Source organism: Rhinoraja longicauda, chromosome 4 (assembly GCF_053455715.1).
Source record: "Rhinoraja longicauda isolate Sanriku21f chromosome 4, sRhiLon1.1, whole genome shotgun sequence".
Classification (NCBI taxonomy): Eukaryota; Metazoa; Chordata; class Chondrichthyes; order Rajiformes; family Arhynchobatidae; genus Rhinoraja; species Rhinoraja longicauda.
The window spans coordinates 3,378,951-3,392,074 of record NC_135956.1 but is presented as its reverse complement, the minus strand read 5'-3'; positions in this window follow the sequence as shown (position 1 = coordinate 3,392,074).

Below are 13,124 nucleotides of genomic sequence, written 5' to 3'. Positions count from 1 at the left end.
GGACAATTTCTATAAAAGAGGTGCACTGGCTTTGTAGCTGGATAATAACAACATAAAGATTATTGATGGGTCTGAAGAAGGGTCTCGACCCGAAATGTCACCCATTCCTTCTCTCCTGAGATGCTGCCTGACCTGCTGAGTTACTCCAGCATTTTGTGTATAAATAAAGATTATTGATTGTTCAATTTGCTTTATTGCTCAATACATTGCTTCTTTTTAATCAGTTCAGTCGTCCCTTTTAAAAATTCATGATGGTTAAGTTCTCATGAAGAGCCTCACAAATATCATCACCATTTACCCTTGGTAGATGGGAGAAACAGCTAGACATAGCAGTGATTATTTGGAAAACTGTGGAGTGGGAAATAGAAGCAATTCTGCAAGATGCAATGTATCATAATGAGTTCTGAAATTTTTCAGAACACAGTATTCCTGGCAACTAAATACAATGAAATCTGGCCTCCTGCATACGTTAATTAGGGGTTTATTCTCCATGTTAAGATACCATTGTAAAATTAGTTAGCCTTTGACAGAATTGTCCTGGGATTTACAATAACCCTAATCAGAGGCTGCAATCGTGGGGAGAGTTAGACGGAGCCAATCCATTGGGAGCCTAAGAAATGTGCAGGAAGGAACTGCAGATGCTGGTTTAAACCAAAGATAGACACAAAAAGCTGGAGTTACTCAGCGGGTCAGACAGCACCTCCGGAGAGAAGGAACAGGTGACATTTTGAATCGAGACCCTTCCACTTCTGTTCTGCGATCACATGTTAAGATTTAGTTTTAGAGATACAGCGCGGAAACAGGCCCTTCGGCCCACCGAGTCCGCGCCGCCCAGCGATCCCCGCACACTAACACTATCCTACACACACTAGGGACAATTTTTACATTTACCCAGTCAATTAACCTACATACCTGTACGTCTTTGGAGTGTGGGAGGAAACCGAAGATCTCGGAGAAAACCCACGCAGGTCACGGGGAGAATGTAGAAACGCCGTACAGACGGCGCCCGTAGTCAGGATCGAACCCGAGTCTCCGGCGCTGCATTCGCTGTAAGGCAGCAACTCTACCGCTGCGCCACCGTGCCTCTTTCTCTTCCAGAATGCTTTGGATACCTTAATGTGCTGAAGCTGCCAGTGGAGCTGCAAGTACAGGTTGTACTAATGACCACAACGAGGCTCAAAGCCCAAGGCCCAGCTCAGTTACAGGTGTTAACACAGGCCTTGGAACCTACAGCCAGTCCACAACAGTTAAGGAAATAAGAGTAAGTTGATATCCCAAACACTTCGTCCTTTTATTCCCCAGGATTTACAATTTATTTGGAAATAACAAAGTGATTGTGACTTCCATTTCCAGAAAAAACGAAATAGGATATCAGATAACAATTCGCAGCGAGTATATTTAAAATCACAGTAAGACTGTCGAAGTGTGTGATCTTTTCAGAACCAATAACTGGTCTACAGACAACTCTTCATAAAGATAATCAAGAGGACGGCACGGTGCCGCAGCGGTAGAGTTGCTGCCTTACAGCCAATGCAGCGCCGGAGACTCAGGTTCGATCCTGCCTACGGGCGCCGTCTATACGGAGTTTGTACGTTCTCCCCGTGACCTGCGTGGGTTTTCTCTGAGATCTTCAGTTTCCTCCCACACTCCAAAGATGTACAGGTATGCAGGTTAATGACTGGGTAAAAGTAAAAATTGTCCCGAGTGTGTGCGGGGACATTTTTTCTCATCTCAGTTTTAAATGGCCTCCCCTTTATTCTTAGACTGTGGCCCCTGGTTCTGGAATAAATATAATACAGAAAATGTTTGTTCCGTGTCTGCCATGTTTTGCCATTTGGCAGGGTTGTGTTTACCCACGGAAATATCTGCAATATTGCATTGAAAATCAGGTGGCATGGTCTGGAGATAAAGAATCAACTACTTTCTCTTAAAGGAATCCTTTTGCATGTTCATCGCCCACTGGCAATCTGAGATAGAATACTGAACATAAACTGGAACAGAACTCCAGCCTTCAGAAATGAACAGCTCGTGGCAGTCAGGCATTAGTTTAAATTCTATTGCATTGTTAATATTGGCTAAATGAAAGACATTATAAAATGGAGAATCCCTGCATTTGTCAGTATTGCTTAGCCCTTGTCAGTAGAATTTTACAGGCTTCGATTGGCGTCAGCTAGTCTAGGCTCAGCCTGATATGCAGAATGGTAAATGGTCCAGGTGTGCTCCATGTTTCCCTTAAATTGATAACTTATATAATGATTTTGCAAACTGACCCTAAATGCATCATTCCTATTAGGTAGCTGCAAATGTATTATGAAACAATATATATAATGCTTCAAGACAAAGGTATTTATTCACAAAATGCTGGAGTAACTCAGCAGGTCATGCAGCATCTCAGGAGAGAAGGAATGGGTGACGTTTCGGGTCGAGACCCTTCTTCAGACTGATGTTTCAAGATGGACATCCTGTTAATTGATGATTGGTGGAATTGTTGAGCCTTGGGGAAGTTTTGGGTTTCCAGGGCACATGTGTCAATGTTTGTCCTTGTTAGCTTCCTTCCAGAGCTATCCATGCAATACAATGTATTGAGCTGTTGTATTATTGGGTTAGGGAGATGCCTGTTATGTATGTATGGGGTTAATCAATATCTGTTATTGGGTAAGTGTAAGACAACCCCCTGTGTGTTTCAGCCCTCAGGTTCACGGGGCATAAAAAAGACGGTGATCACAAGGTTCGTGGTCGATCCTCAGGAGAACTGCTGGAGTGTCTCTGTCTACGCGAGTCCTAGAGGGCTTGACAGAAGCAGGAATCGAACCCGCGGTGGGGATAGTGGGTACAGTGTATGATCTGTGACGCGCTTATAATTTCGCTACAATAAACTTTAATCTTTGCAAATGCTTGACTCAGTGTTTTCACTGAAACTAGACTGGGGGAAGCTCAGAAACGAGCAATTATCAGCATCACCTAAAATTGTACCATTACACACATTTTCTCACCGTCTAATTTTTGTTCTTTGATGTCTCCTCAATAATTAAAGTCTGAAGAAATGAGACTCCACACTTGTACATATTTATTTTCACTGTGAAAGAGGTAGACAATAGACCAGGTGTGGCCAAACCGCGGCTCGCGAGCTACATGCAGCTCTTTGACCTTTAATATGCGTCTCGTGGAAATATGTTGGCTGAGCTTTTTTCATCACAGTTAATATAAAAGGTAAATAAGAAAAAATTTCAAGCTTTATAATTATTTACTGGGTATGAATTGAGAACCCATTGGAATAAAACGTAAGTTTAATGTTCATGGTTAGTAAAAATATTTAAGAATTTAAATCCTGATTTTAATGCTAAATCTGAGTGAGGCATTGTTCTTTAGTGCTGGGGGATGGAATGGTGGGAGGCAAAAATATTATGATAAGACTGTAATTTTGTAAGGTGGTATCTGATTAAAATATCTCTAATTTTATTGGTTTGCTTTTTTTTAAATATATTTTTCTCCATATTTTGACCTGATATTTACTAAGACAAATAAATATCATTAAAAATATAATGTTTTCCTTTTTAGTTTTAGTTTTGGCAGTCTAATGTTACTGAAATGTAAATTCGCACATTTTTCTTAGAAGTTCCCGTAGTTCATTACCGTATTAAATACGCTCAATATAGTTAAAACAATCATCAGTCAAGATTTTGAAAACATTTGGTATATATGTGTACTTTGTGATTACTGAAACTAATACAAATTAACAGTTTAAAAAACTGCATACATGAATAAATATTATTGCATACTTGCATTTCTTAATATTTATATAAATTTTTTGTAACAAAATGTGTATGTAACAATAAAAACGTATGTGTAAATTTTGTTCATGTCTTGCGGCTCTCAAACATCTGAACTTTATCGTATGTGGCTCTTACATTAAGCAAGTTTGGCCACCCCTGCAATAGACAATAGGTGCAGGAGTAGGCCATTCGGCCCTTCGAGCCAGCACCACCATTCAATGTGATCATGGCTGATCATTTTCAATCAGTACCCCGTTCCTGCCTTCTCCCCATACCCCCTGACTCCGCTATCTGTAAGAGCACTATCTAGCTCTCTCTTGAAAGCATCCAGAGAATTGGCCTCCACTGCCTTCTGAGGCAGAGAATTCCACAGATTCACAACTCTCTGACTGAAACAGATTTTCCTCATCTCCTTCTAAATGGCCTACCCCTTATTCTTAAACTGTGGCCCCTGGTTCTGGACTCCCCCAACATTGGGAACATGTTTCCTGCCTCTAACGTGTCCAATCCCTTAATAATCTTATATGTTTGAATAAGATCCCCTCTCATCCTTCTAAATTCCAGTGTACACAAGCCTAGTCACTCCAGTCTTTCAACATACGACAGTCCCGCCATTCCGAGAATTAACCTAGTGAACCTACGCTGCACGCCCTCAATAGCAAGAATATCCTTCCTCCAATTTGGAGACCAAAACTGCACACAGTACTCCAGGTGCGGTCTCACTAGGGCCCTGTACAACTGCAGAAGGACCTCTTTGCTTCTATACTCAACTCCTCTTGTTATGAAGGCCAACATTCCATTGTTTTCACAACAACTAAAACACAACGTGTCTTTAAAAAGATACTGGTCTTAATGCTCTTAACGAAAATCAGGTGAATGTAATTTGAATGCACAAGTTAAATGTACCAACTTCCAGCTGTTGAAGAGACTTGAACACTAAGTGACATGCCATTGCACAGATAATGTCAAGTCGAGTTTAATGTCATATACACCGGTACAATGAGGTACATGCCCCATGAAAATCTTGCTTGTAGTAGCATTACAGGCTCGTAGACTCAATACACAAAAATGTACTCACATAGTCAATACACAAAAACATGTGGACAATGCACAAAAACTTAAATTATACATGAAATGACACCTAAATTCTGCACGCCAGTAAAAAGAAAAAAATCTGTGCACAAAATAAAAGATTAGTGCAAGGCACAATTAGATAAAAAAACATGTCCATGGTAGTGTAAGAGACGCCCCTTAGTGTTCCGTTGCTGAAGTAGGATTTGGGTTGTGCGGTTCGGCTCAAGAACTTGATTATTGCAGGAAAGTAGCTGTTGCGGAACCTGGTGTACGGCTTCAGGCTTCTGTACTGGCTGCCTAAAGGTAGCAGGCACGTCCTGGGTGGTGGAAATCCTTGAAGACAGATAATGCCTTCTTGAGGCACAGTGTCATGTAGATGCTGTTGTTGATGAGGAGGCCTGTGACTGATGGACCAGTGTTGAGCCCATCACTCTCTGCAGCCTCTTGCAGTCTTGTGCGTTGGAATTGTCCTGCCAGGCCATGATGCAACCACTCAGGATACTTTCTACCATATATCTTGTGACTGCGCCTTCCCCCTTAGATGTTACTCTTATCCCTTCAACTGGCTGATAAGCCAGAAGAGGCAAATCCTCAGCATCATTGGGTAAACCTGAGCTGCCGAGTCAAGTTTATTTGTCACGTGCACATACACGATGTGCAGTGAAATGAAAGTGGCAATGCCTGCAGATTGTGCAAAAAAAGAATTACAGTTACAGCATATAAATAAAAGTTAATACAGAGAAGACAAAATTTAGTCCCTGGAGTTATAAAAGTTAACAGTCCAGATGGCCTGTGGTAAGAAACTCCGTCTCATCCTCTCCGTTTTCACAGCGTGACAGCGGAGGCGTTTGCCTGACCGTAGCAGCTGGAACAGCCCGTTACTGGGGTGCAGGGGTCCCTCATGATCTTGCTTGCTCTGGATCTGTACCTCCTGATGTATAGGTCCTGCAGGTGGGCGAGTGTAGTTCCCATGGTGCGTTCGGCACTACTCTCTGCAGGGCCTTCCTGTCCTGGGCAGAGCTGTTCCCAAACCAGGTCACGACGGGGAAGACACGCACGCACGCACGCACGCGCGCGCACACACACACACACACACACACGCACACACACACACACTAAGCTGCTGGGACAAGCCTGCGGTCACCGTTGTCATCGTACACGTGCTCTGACGGTGTAGGACATCACTGTCATGCAGTCCTGGACTTTCTTACCACTGTAAATAAAACATATTATGTGAGTTCACTCTACGATGAGTGTTTCGAAGGTATCACAAAATGCTGGAGTAACTCAGCGGATCAGGCAGCATCTCGGGAGAGAAGGAATGGGTGACGTTTTGGGTCGAGACCTTTTTTCAGACTGATGTCAGGGGAGGGGGGCGGGACAAAGAAAGGATGTAGTTGGAGACAGGAAGATAGAGGGAGAACTGGGAAGGGGGAGGGGAAAGAGAGGGAAAGCAGGGACTATCTGAAGTGGGAGAAATCAATGTTCGTACCTCTGGGGTGTAAACTGCCCAAGCGGAATATGAGACGCTGTTCCTCCATTTTGCGGTGGGCCTCACTCTGACAATGGAGGAGGCCCAGGACAGAAAGAAAACTACTACGAGTGTTAGTGTGGTCACTCCTAACCCCAGCATTACTCCCATTGCCACAATATGCAAAAGAGTATTTTTGAGAATATTCGGTCACACACTGAATTTCTTTACACTTCTAATAAAGTAGATGCATTTGTGTGCCTTTTTCAAGAATGCATCTATATGCTGGAACCAAGACAGGTCAACTTAAATGATAACTCCCAGGAATTCCAAGCTGCTAACTCTCTTCCCCATTGATTTAACCATGGAAATGTGTATGTGGTCTTCTAAGTTCCCTTTTCTTAAGTCAATGAATGGTTCCTTGGTTGTGTTGATGTGGAGTGAGAGGTTGGTGTTGTGGCACCACTCATCCAAGTATTCTATCTTTCTCCTGTTCAATGAGTCATCAAACCCACCCGCCCCCAGTGATTTGGTCAGAATCAGTGGTGTCATCAGTAAATTTATCGATGGCATTGGATAGCCGTGGGTGTAAAGAGAATAGAGCAGGAGGCAAGACACACAGCCTTGAGATGCGCCTGTGTTGATGCTGAGTCGGGCGGTCACGGTGGCGCAGCGGTAGAGTTGCTGCCTTACAGTGAATGCAGCGCCGGAGACTCAGGTTCCATCCCGACTACGGGTGCTGTCTGTATGGAGTTTGTACGTTCTCCCCGTGACCCGCGTGGGTTTTCACCGAGATCTTCAGTCTCCTCCCACACTCCAAAGACGTACAGGTTTGCAGGTTAATTGGCTGGGTAAATGTAAAAATTGTCCCTAGTGGGTGTAGGATAGTGTTAATGTGTGGGGATCGCTGGTCGGCGCGGACCCGGTGGGCCGAAAGGGTCTGATTCCGCGCTGTATCTCTAAACTAAACTAAGGAAATGAGAGGCAGAGCAACTCACGTAATAAATTTCTAATTTCCACATTTAATTAAATGACTGTGAAACTTTCACAGTAATGAAGTGACCACAATTGCCCATGGCGTTATTAAATCACAAACATTCATCCATTGTAAACAAAGTTGAATCAAGCAGCATTATTAATACAGGTCTGAAGAAGGGTCTCGACCCGAAACGTCACCCGTTCCTTCTCTCCTGAGATGCTGCCTGACCAGCTGAGTTACTCCAGCATTTTGTGAAATAAATACCTTCGATTTGTACCAGCATCTGCAATTATTTTCTTTTTTAAACATTTGCGTGCTTTTCTCCCTTTACGACAATCGCTTCAAGCAGAGTGTAAGGAAAGTGGAATCTGCTTGGTGCTGAAGGTTAGCAGGTGGGAAGGCAGAGAACTGGAGTTAGTTGCAGAGTGAGGGGCGGCATATTTTGGAGGTGCATACCTGTAGACCAGTAGTTGGCATGATCGTAGTTGACCACGATCTGCCACAAAGACAGTATCATCAATATTTCACCTTAGAAATACACTGGCGAACTACCATCTTAAGGTGCAGCTGGACTCAGTCAACCTTCTCAGCTTTGACCCAAACCCCACATACCTTGGCGTCAAACTAGATCGCAGCCTCACCTACAAAAGCCATCTGATGAAGCTCAAGAGCAACGTTTGTGCTAGAGTATCCTTAGTCAGGCGCCTTGCCAGCACAAACTGGGGTGCATCCTTCAGCATCCTGAACACTTTGGTAATGGCCCTGGCATATGCACCCCCAGAATACTGTACGGACACAAAGTACTCACACACGCAGACTGGATGTGCCCCTACATGAAGCAATGAGGATCATCTCAGGCTGCATCCCACTGAGTCATTTACCATTTCATTCAGGGATTCAACCACTCCGAGCCCCAGGTGATAACATCTGTGGACTGCATCAGAAAGCTGCTAAGCCTGACCACCTTCTGCATGACATCCTCTATGAGAAGGAGGCCCCAAGCCGGTTGTGCTCACTGAAGCCTCTGCGCCCATACATGGAGAGTCTGGATGCAATGGGCAATGCAGCACTCGCTGTCCCGGAAGGTCTCCAGCCATACTTTGAGACCTGGTCACCACACTCTCCAGGCAACAACCTCCGCGGGAAGGCCTGGGTTCAACTGAACAGGCCACGAACTGGTGCTGGACGCTTAGCAGCCAACATGAAAAGATGGGGCTTTGCAGACACCAACCTCTGTCCTTGTGGTCAAGTACAGACCAAGAAACATGTCCTAAGGAAATGTGCTGTGACAGGACCTCCCTGCCCACGATCTCAACTTGATCACCCCCAATTAGAGGCTTACCTCACCAATTGCCACTTTTGATTGCTGTAGTTGACATACGAAAGAAGAAGTAGTTGGGATCGTTCTGCAGCTCAGATATGGTTCATTGGACCACTCGCTCTTATCAATAAATGAAGGTACATGTGGTCAGGGGCTGAGCTGAAGCATACATCGATTCTGGCCCCTCAGATTTATGGCAGCCCTAGCCTGGGCCTTTAGTTGACAAGGAATTGCCAATTTTAAGTTAAAGAGTAGGGCTAGTTTGCAATTTAGTTCATTTATCTTTCCTTCAAGGTAGTTTTTGTTTTTAGCTGATTCAATCATGGCTGATCTATCTCTCCTTCCTAGTCCCATTCTCCTGCATATATACTGTATGTATATGATTATTAAGGGGTTGGACACGTTAGAGGCAGGAAACATTTTAGAGGCAGGAATTTTTTTCCCAATGTTGGGGGAGTCCAGAACCAGAGGCCACAGTTTAAGAATAAGGGGTTGGCCATTTCGAACAGAGATGAGGAAAAACTTTTTAAGTCAGAGAGTTGTAAATCTGTGGAATTCTCTGCCTCAGAAGGCTGTGGAGGCCAATTCTCTGAATGCATTCAAGAGAGAGCTAGATAGAGCTCTTAAGGAGAGCGGAGTCAGGGTGTATGGGGAGAAGGCAGGAACGGGGTACTGATTGAGAATGATCAGCCATGATCACATTGAATGGCGGTACTGGCTTGAAGGGCCGAATAGCCTCCTCCTGCACCTATTGTCTATTGTCTATTGACTCTGTTTTTAAACAAATTTAACACTTCATGTTATTTTAAGTAACTTTTTTAATTGTTTATTTTTTGCGACTATTTCAAATGTCTCTGATGACCAGAGATACTTGGAAAGAGTAAAAAGGCTTTTGACAACGCTTGCTGTCAGAAGACCACCAGGAGAGGCCACAGCTACCTTTGCCTGCAGCAGTTGTCAGTGCTGGCAACTCACAGCACCTCATGGGATGAACTTATGGACTGTGCTGTGGCAAATATTCAGTCCACCTGCGGTGTGTATGTACTTGAAGACTGTGAGACCCAGGCTGGCATCAGTGTAAACAAACCCCTCATGTAATGAGATGCCGAATCAGTCAATAAAGCTGGTGCTTCAAAATGAAGAGGCACCAGTTGCTTTTCTTTAGAACTATGCCAATCGGCTAGTTTTTAGTTTAGAGATACAGCGCGGAAACAGGCCCTTTCAGCCCACCGGTCCGCGCCAACCAGCGATCCCCGCACATTAACACTATCCTACACCCACTAGGGACAATTTTTACATTTACCAAGCCAATTAACCTACATACCTGTACGTCTTTGGAGTGTGGGAGGAAACTGAAGATCTCGGAGAAAACCCATGCAGGTCACGGGGAGAACGTACAAACTCCATACAGACAGCACCCGTAGTCAGGATCGAACCCGGGTCTCCGGCGCTGCATTCGCTGTAAGGCAGCAACTCTACCGCTGCGCCACCGTGCCGCTCACAAAGGAGAAACTATGCATGATGTACTTCTAGTGTTGCTTCAGCTTATCTGGTATCACTTACAGGCAAACTCTTTTGTTTCCCATCGAAGTGAAGTGATTTGATAAGTTGCTTAAATATCACTCCTACAGAAATGTTGATGCATTATTTAGTGCAGCAGCATCGTTAAAATGATAAGTGGCAGGTGGAAATGAAGGATTGGGAGCTGAATGTGTCCAAGTACAGATTGGGCATCGGGTTTACAGATCACTGCCAATTAACCTGCAGGCACGACCCTGAGCTTTTTATCATCAATAAGCTAGAGATGGCATAGCCCAATCCCTTCCTTATCATTGCTGGGAACTTCATACATGCTAGCTTGAAGAAGTTTCTGCCTAACTACCATCACAAAATCATCTTAAACACCAGTGTATCTAATACAGTCGACCACATCAGTACCATCATCAGGAACACTTGAATCATATAAGATCATTAAGGGATTGGACAGACTAGAGGCAGGAAACATGTTCCCGATGTTGGGGGAGTCCCGAACCAGGGGCCACAGTTTAAGAATAAGGGGTAGGCCATTTATAACGGATATAAGGAAGAACTTTTTCACTCAGAGAGTTGTGAATCTGTGGAATTCACTGCATCAGAAGGCAGTGGAGGCCAATTCTCTGGATGTTTTCAAGTGAGAGTTAGATAGAGCTCTTAATGATAGCGGAGTCAGGGGGTATGGGGAGAAGGCAGGAACGGGGTACTGATTGAGAATGATCAGCCAAGATCACATTGAATGGCTGTGCTGGCTCGAAGGGCTGAATGGCCTCCTCCTGCGCCTATTGACTATTGTCTATTGTCTACATCCCTCGTCCGCCCATTGGAAAATCTGATGACCAGGCTGTGATTCTTCTCTCTGCTTCCATACAAAGGCTAAAGAGTGCAACAATAGTGAGAAGACTACGAAACGTTGGTCAGGGCAGGCAGAGTAGTAGTCTTCTTCTTCTTCTTCTTGCGTATGGCGTGCGCAGCCTAACGTTGTAGGCCAAGGGTAGACATCCAGGCCAGGGCAGCAGCAGTTGCTGGGTGGATGGCCTTGATGCCACCAGGGAAAAGCCTCAGTGTGCCGTCATTCGCGTGGGATGTGTGGGATGGTCTGGTCTGGGTAGTTACGGGACTGCTTTGAATCGGTGGACTGGGTCTTATACACAGATCCATCACTGGAACTAAATGAATGTGCTACCGTTGTCACTGACTTCATAAAGAAATATGTGGACAGGTTTCCCTACAAAAACACTCTGAGTCTTCCCTAATTGGAAGCTGGGGATGACAAAGGAGATTTGTAACCTGCCGAGATGTTTAGTGTTTAGGAAAGGCAATCCAAAGTCATACAAATAGCCTGGATAGGATCTCTTGAAGGACATCACTAGCACAAAGAGGTACATGTGGAGCCACAGGTAGATGCTCGACAGCTGTGGCAGGGTCTGAAGGAAAGGGTTGCACATTGATGCACAGTGGCGCAGTGGTAGAGTTGCCTCCTTACGGTGCCAAGAGAACCGGGTTCGATCCTGACCATGGGTGCTGTTTGTTCAGCGTTTGTACTTTCTCCCCGTGACCACGTTTTCTCCGGGTACTCTGGTCTCTCTGTTTTTTCTGAACTGTTTCTCTGGAAATACTGCTTGATTTGCTGAATACCTGCAGCATTTTCTATTTTTGTGTGGGGTTAGCAGTGCTGATTTTGAGTTGGACATGTCATTGTTAATAAGAATTGCTTGCACTTTCAGAATGGCCATGGTGCCAAGCTCTGTTAGTAAGAAGGTGTCTCGCAAATCCTTGTTGCAAGCTTTTGTGCTTATTTAACTACCAGCTTCCCTCTGTAGGGAAGCGATGTCGCCCATTTAAAATTGGAGCCACTGAGCTAACTTTCTCCGATCCTTTCCTCTGATTAAAAGTCTGTTCTACTGACAATCCATGACAATGGATATAATGCTAGTTGACAACTTTAATTAAGAGTACAGACGTCAATGCCAGCCTTTCATATGACTGTCCATCACCTATTCCTGTTCTTAGATTTTAGATATAGAGATACAGCGCAGAAACAGGCCCTTCGGCCCACCGGGTCCGCGCCGCCCAGCGATCCCCGCACACTAACACTATCCTACACCCACTAGGGACAATTTTTTTTTACATTTGCCCAGCCAATTAACCTATATACCTGTGCGTCTTTGGAGTGTGGGAGGAAACCGAAGATCTCGGAGAAAACTCACGCAGGTCACGGGGAGAACGTACAAACTCCATACAGACGGCGCCCATAGTCAGGATCGAACCTGAGTCTCCGGCGCTGCATTCGCTGTAAGGCAGCAACTCTACCGCTGCACCACCAGATGCTGCCTGATCTGCTGAGTTACTCCAGCTTTTTGTGTCTGTCTTCAGTTTAAACCAGCATCTGCAGTTCCTTCCTACATATTCTGTCTGAACAGCAGACTGTGCTGTTAATAAGCATTATTTTATTTATAGTTTAGCTCTTAAAATTAGAAATTATATTCCAGTGACTTTTGCATCACACCAACTCCCTTTTCTATAATTTTGTGTCAACAATTGAACTAAAACATGTACATTAAAAGGCATAATATGCAATATTATATTGAAGAAAAAGATCACAGTGTTAATTGTTTTGAAGTTTAGTTTAGTTTAGAGATACAGCGCGGAAACAGGCCCTTCGGCCCACCGAGTCTGCACCGACCAGCGATCCCAGCACATTACACACCAGGGTTAATTTTACATTTTTTACCAAGCCAATTAACCTACAAACCTGTACGTCTTTGGAGTGTGGGAGGAAACCGAAGATCTCGGAGAAAACCCACGCAGGTCACCGGGAGAATGTACAAACTCCGTACAGACAGCACCCGTAGTCGGGATCGAACCTAGGCCTCTGGTGCTGGAAGGCAGTAGCTCTCCTGCTACACCACTGTGCCACCCTTGATATCTTGATTCATTCTGACTACATTTTCCCTTTGTTTTTTATTTTTA